At 35.6% G+C, this 6,955-nt stretch overlaps 1 long non-coding RNA gene across 1 annotated transcript in view; it reads left to right on the forward strand.

Annotated features, from left to right (window-relative positions):
* LOC107658264 (uncharacterized) overlaps positions 1-5,879 on the forward strand; it is a 19,554-nt gene extending 13,675 nt beyond the window's left edge. The window contains exons 2-3 of the long non-coding RNA XR_001630773.1: positions 3,807-3,811; positions 5,802-5,879. This is a non-coding gene — a long non-coding RNA (uncharacterized LOC107658264). The remainder of the gene's footprint in view (positions 1-3,806; positions 3,812-5,801) is intronic.
* The last annotated feature ends 1,076 nt before the right edge of the window (positions 5,880-6,955 follow it).

Consider the following 6,955-nt stretch of genomic DNA (forward strand, 5'->3'; position numbering starts at 1 on the left):
TACCATCACAGAGAGGCTCAAAATCACTTTCCAGAACATTCTCGTTCACCATTCCTGGCTGGTGGAACGATCTTCCCACCCCTATCCGGAATGCTGAATCTCTGACAATTTTCAAGAGACAGCTGAAAACTCATCTCTTTCGAAGCTACTTGACTTCATCATAAAAAAAAATTATTACTTACTTATTCCTTCTCTTTCTAGCTTGTACTTATTTGAACAATGTCTAGAAACTTGGTATTACAAGCACTTCCTGTATCTGTTTGCCTCTTTAAGAAGAATCGCTTTATGTATCCCCCAATTGTAAGTCGCTTTGGATAAAAGCGTCTGCAAAATGACTAAATGTAAATGTAATGCAAACAAGCAGATGAAAGGTTCCAAGTCCAACAAATAAACCTAAATGCATTTCCTGCTTTTAGAATATAGATGTTGGTCTCACAATTGCTTTCACTTATTTAAGCCAGGGACTGTAGTTGTCAAGGCTAGTAATTTCAAAAAAGTGCTCACTAGCTTTCTTAAATACTTTCTAGAAACTCAGTCTGGCATACACAACTTTTCCCTGTGTGTCCGTTTGCGATAATGTGCATTCAACATGCCAGATACAAACGAATGTGTCCTTTACGTGACATTTTACAATGGTTAAACATCTAGCAACATTATATTGTCTTAAATTATTAATCATTTCACATAATTAATCACATTCAATAAAATAGAAACAAAATAATGTGACACAGATATGTCATACTAGGACTGTGTTTAAATGTGAGCGGGTCACTTTAAATCTGCAATGATAAAAGTCTTAGCAATTATGCAGTGATGAAATCTAATGCAATTGCATTGTTTTCTCATTGAAGTAAGCTCAACATAAGTTAAATCAAAAGAAAAAAAACATAATGAGCTAATTAAAAATGTATTATTATGAAACTGATGGTTTATATAATTTTTTAATGAATACACTCACACATACATTCATCTAAAAAGCTGTCCATACTTAAGAAATGAAAATCCCAACCAGTGACCTTTGAAAATATAAGAATTTGCCGTTTGAATTTGACTTTCCAAGACTCTCCTTGCAAACTACATACTTGAAGTTTAGTAGCTAATTAAAATGTCCATTATGGAAGGACACTTCAGTTCAATATTGAAAAGTTTTGAATGCCACTTTTGTAGTGACCTGCTTTCCTTCCACATCCACAGCTTCTTCTAAAAGCCACTGGGCTGGCATGACCCAAGTCTCATCTTTAATCTACTCCTTACAATAAACACTTCACACAGGTGTTATGCAAAACACTTGGAGGCTGTTTGGCCTAATACATTAAAAGGCAAATGGAGTTTGTTGGCCACAAGCCCTGCCTAATCCAATGAATAATTTGCTGAAGAAGCAGGTGACATATGAAGTGTTTTCCATAAACACATGGTTATGTTCTTATTCTCTCGTGTCGTTGTGAGGGTGCAGTGTGTTCTGCTTCTGATGGAAAGATCGTCTGACAGTTGCATCCATGGTGCAAGAGTAGTTATGGCCATGTATGTAACAGACATACAGCACAAATTACACAACAGATGGTCCATCTTCATAGACCAGATGGCTAAGCATATCTTAAGGAAAAATCTTGAACGTTTGTAATCATTTCTATTTGAAATAACTATAGACACTAAAAAAACTATAGATAAATAATATTCCTTTGCTATTTTCAATCTTTGCATTTGTATCACTTGAATTACAAATCACAAATCAAATCACACTCTCTCAAATAGATACATAATTATTTTGTTTAATCTATACTACCATTCAAAAGTTTGGATGCACTGTCAAAAGTGATAGAAAAGATATTTATAATGTAAATTAGTTGTATTACAAATATGGTTATATAAACCATCTACTCAACAAATAATCCTATATCACAAAAAAGTATCACAGTTTCCACAAAAATAGCACAACTGTTTTCAATATTGATAATAAAAAGAAAGCAGAATATTAGAATGATTTCTGGAGGATCATGTGACACTAAAGACTGGAATAATGCCTGCTGAAAATTCAGCTTTGCATCAGAGGAATAAATTACATATTAATATATTAAAATAGAAAACATTGTAGAAATTTCTCAATATTACTGTTTTGTGATCAAATAAATGCAGTATTGGTGAGCAGAAGAGACATCTTTCAAAAACAGTAAAAAAAATCTTACCCGCCCCAAACCTTTGAACGTATATTTGTTGGGTTACTCATCGTATAATAAGCACTACAAAATGTGCAGTCACACAGGCAATGTGATCTTGGTGAAAAACACATCAGTTCATTATTATACTATCACCAGATGTCTGCTTCTACCTTCCCATGTTATTAAGAGGGCACAGCTTCAGTATATCTGAAGAGATTGCTTCCACATTAAAAAACAGTTCAGCTGTTTTATGCTAGCATAAGCTGCCTTTGAAGCATGAAATATTTCACAGCAGTGACCTGGACTGTGATTTCCTGGTTGGCTTGCTCCAGAAATACAAATCACTCCCAAGTCCTTCTTTAATATGATCAAATATGGTAAAACAGCAATTTTTGGTGCTATATCCTTCAAAGAAACAGTCTAAACTCCAAACAAATAATACATTAAATAATATGTGATTTTCTGCAGTACCGTGGTGAGTATCTGATACACTCTTCACAGGTTATATGGAAGAAGTTAATACAGAGATAACTAAATTCCTCAAAGGAAATCCTATTGAAAAGTCAAACTGCATAGCTTCTGAGGCTACGGCTGCATATTTGGATTCACTTCAGCAGAATCATCTATGGCCCAGGTTTGAGATGATAAAAGTCCAAATGTGTGGCAATTGACTTCATTTGATATTATCAGGTTGAGCTGGGTTGAATTTTTAAGACAAGACACTACAGGCAAAACCATTGTTTTTTTAATGTAAGCATCAATTTTGAGATTTTGGGCTATTTTGCTCTCATCTTATTTCTTATGTCAGATTAGTGGGAAGAAAACATCCACAATACACATTTACATGTTTATTTTATTACACTGTATCTATTTATGTCTGTAGATTTCAATTACATTACATATCTTTAAAGGCTGTTTTCTAAAAATGAGTTTTCTCCTGCGCCGAGTTAGAAATCTTCTCTTCAGTAGCACTTACATACACCACACTTTACAGTTTTATTCCGATCTATATTCTGATGGTTTTTACATACTCGTTTGTTAATATATCATCATACCTGATTTACCTGACCTAACATTTTATCCCTAAAAATACAGTGATTTTTTTTCTCTGGCTGTTGAAAGTATTTTCTGATGTATGGGGTGATGAATAGTGATATCCAAAATCCCATGTAACTCTAATATGTCAACAAAATAAAACAAGAATTTTGAACCTGGCTTCTGTTCTGGGAATGTATGCAAATTAATGCATATTTAATTACATTATGCCATATTTGCATAATCAAATATAACATTTCAGAATGTAACTTGTAATACAAACCACTGTCTTAATAGACTGTGATTAATCAACAGTGGGACGTATGGTGATATCTATAAGATTAATGTTTACTCTATTCACCTGTGGTTACTTGCCTTAATGTTTCTGTAATGTTATATATCTTCATTTATTTTTGCAAAACCAATTTAAAATATTCACTGTTACTCATATACTTCTAGAAATATTAGCCATTGTTTAAGAGATACATGGATCACAATGATCAATACAGGTCTTAAAAGGCCAATAAGCAACTAAGTGGAAAAGGAAACAGCCCAAGCACAGCATCAAACAACCCTCTAATCATTTTACCCACAAATCTGCTTATCTTCATCAAGAAGTAGTCGATGGATTGTTTCCAAGAGGGAACGGGTTTGTTTCATAGCTAGCTGAATTCTGTCGACCAAATAACCTGTTATTAATCATAGTAACAGCACTCTGTGGTTTTCAGAAAGGGAATGAAAAGAGTAAAAGTGCTGCTTTAAAGTCAGGTGATCAAAACTGAATAAAGTCAATCAAACATTGCAGTTTCCTTGGGAACATGGACATGTTCACCTTCTGTTCCTGTGAATGCTCCCTGCCTTTTCATGTCTGATGAAATGCAGTGCATATTTCTGCATTACTTCTTTCTTTCATCTTAGCTGAAATGCAATATTAATATTAATATTGTTAGCAGATAGTTCCTTAATATGCAGATTACAATACAGTGCACAAATTCTGTTGATGCCGAATACCAGGACTGTGAGCTGCACATAAAACCAGCCAAGAATGCATTTCCAATACGTATTTCCATTCTAAAAAAGATCTTTCAAAACTAGATGGTATCCTTGGATATGCTTTGAAACACTTTTCATACTTTGCACATCCCTTTCATGCTGCAAACCTTCATTGTTCTACAGTCCAGTGCATTTCAAATGGTCCTGCCTGTGTTTATCAGGAAATAACCGGCTTTTTAGAAGATAGCCAGGAACAAAGACCAGCCATTTCTGACTCAACAACAGAAAAAGCTCAGCCAATACTGAGAAAATTGTCTTTTTAGCTCAACCAAATGTCTTTATATCTTTAAATTTGGGTAATTTGTTAAATGATTTCATTCTATGAAAGACAACCTAGGTAGAGTTATGCTTACGCATATGTGTGCTTGTTTGTAGATGTGCACGTGGATTTACACGTGAGTGTGTGCTTGTTTTAGCAAGGCTGTGAGAGTGTAAAGTATTGCTGTTATCCATCACCTCGGTGTCTCCCATCTCAGTAGCTCACATAGAGATAAAGCTATTGTTTATATGGATACAGACAAGACATCATTTTCTTTTGCATGTTCATTGATGTTTGCTTCTGCCATTGTTTTAAACGAATGCTCATTTGTCTGAGTGCAGGAGTCAATTGAATTTGGAAAAAAGACAATTACCGGTTCCTGTTGTGTTGAGGAGTATAATCCTTCCTTCAAGTAGTATTCCTCTTGGTAATTCTATTTGAGAGAAGAGAACACAGTGTTCAGTGATCTTGTGTTATATGGTCAAATAAAATGTGCTTATGCAAGAAAATGTGGTGTTACGATATTCTGTAATGGCCAGTAAATAATCAAATTTAATTAACATCATGATAACATTGGTTTATCTCATAGAGATCATATATTTTCTTGCAAAAATGCTATCCATCTTCACGTACAATACCACCCCCTACCAAATACAAATTGATAATATTATAGTATTAGTTATTAGTTGACTGAGGAGACAGATTATAATCTGATTAACAGACTATGAGATCTGTTTTTATGGAATATGGTATCTACTCCACAGATTTTAATATGATGCCACTGCTGAATATAGTTCAGCAACAACAAAGTATGTCTTTTCATGCTGAGTTTATGTATTTGACATGTATTTTGTGTCACTTGACACAAAATTACAGTCAAAGGGATAATCTTTTTGGGCTGAATCTCTGCAAATTATAGCAATCTGTAACAGATTTTATCACATTTATGCATGAAATATTGATTGTACTCTGAAAACAGGTGACTCGACTTCTCTTTGAAATGTAAATCTAGATTCACATTCATTTCAGATGCTGAGAATTTTGGGTTTATGATTATGCCAACAAGTTTGCTCCAGATGGGTCTGTGTTATGCAGCATTTTAACTATGGCATTCAGAAGCTCAGAGATGTCCATATCATTCACTCATTTGTATTAGAATATATATGACTTAGTGAAAAGAGTAGCTACTGTTGTTCCCAATGTCATTATGGCTTTGCTATAGGCCTCAGTGCGGAATCTGTAATGCAATCTTGTCTCGCTGTTACTCAGATCAACAGCAGTTTGTGCTGTGAATATAGCTGTTACAGTGGGTATAGAGAATAAAGAATCACCCCCCTTTAAAATAAACACATTTTGTTGCTTTGCAGCCTGAAATGAAGACTGACACAGTTTTTGTTGTATTCAGCTGTATTTACTCAGTGCAACTTATAACATCTAAGTGAAAGATATAACACCAACATGTCAGGACAAAAAAAAAAATATATATATATATAAAACAGAATCACTGAGTTGGAAAAAGGATCGCCCCCCTCCTAAAAATGACTTGTAAACTCAATCAGGTGTAGCTAATCACCTTCTGGCACACAAAGCTATCTGACAATTTGTTCCAGGAACTTTTTTTCCCCCAGACCTGTTGCTGTCTGCGTTTCCATCGCGTCTTAACGTACCGTGAAGATTAGGCAAATAGTCTGGTGACATAGATAGGACTGTGCGCGACTGCTCCTCCCAGTCCAGGAAGGGGCTCTAATGTCAAACAACGATAACGTCATACAAAGAGACGGACAATCAATTTTTTTTTGTCACTGTTTTCGGTTCCCACTGGATTTCATGCTCTGCACTGCACCAGCACCGCACCGCAACAGACTTTTAAAAATGGTGGTTGAAATATAATGCTGCGTAGAGTCAACCAATCCAAACGCTGCATGAACTCAACCAATCAGCATGTTCAGCGCCCAACCCCGAAAGTTCCGGACCTTTGAAAAAGTACTACCTTGTGAGCAGGGACTTTCTGAGGGGCAAATTTTTACCTGGAACTTTATTTAGATCCTGGTTCCTGAGGTGGAAACACACTGAGTACCACCCCAAAGTCCCGAGTTCCTGGGGAATGATACCAAAAAAATGGATACCAAAAAATTTCAAAGGCTTTATCAATGCCTAGAAGCACAGTGAAGTCTATTATTAAGAGCACACAAAGCTATCTGACAATTTGTTCCAGGAACTTTTTTTCCCCCAGACCTGTTGCTGTCTGCGTTTCCATCGCGTCTTAACGTACCGTGAAGATTAGGCAAATAGTCTGGTGACATAGATAGGACTGTGCGCGACTGCTCCTCCCAGTCCAGGAAGGGGCTCTAATGTCAAACAACGATAATGTCATACAAAGAGACGGACAATCAATTTTTTTTTGTCACTGTTTTCGGTTCCCACTGGATTTCATGCTCTGCACTGCACCCGC

Source organism: Sinocyclocheilus anshuiensis, unplaced genomic scaffold (genome assembly GCF_001515605.1).
Source record: "Sinocyclocheilus anshuiensis isolate Anshui unplaced genomic scaffold, SAMN03320099.WGS_v1.1 scaffold263, whole genome shotgun sequence".
Taxonomy (NCBI): Eukaryota; Metazoa; Chordata; class Actinopteri; order Cypriniformes; family Cyprinidae; genus Sinocyclocheilus; species Sinocyclocheilus anshuiensis.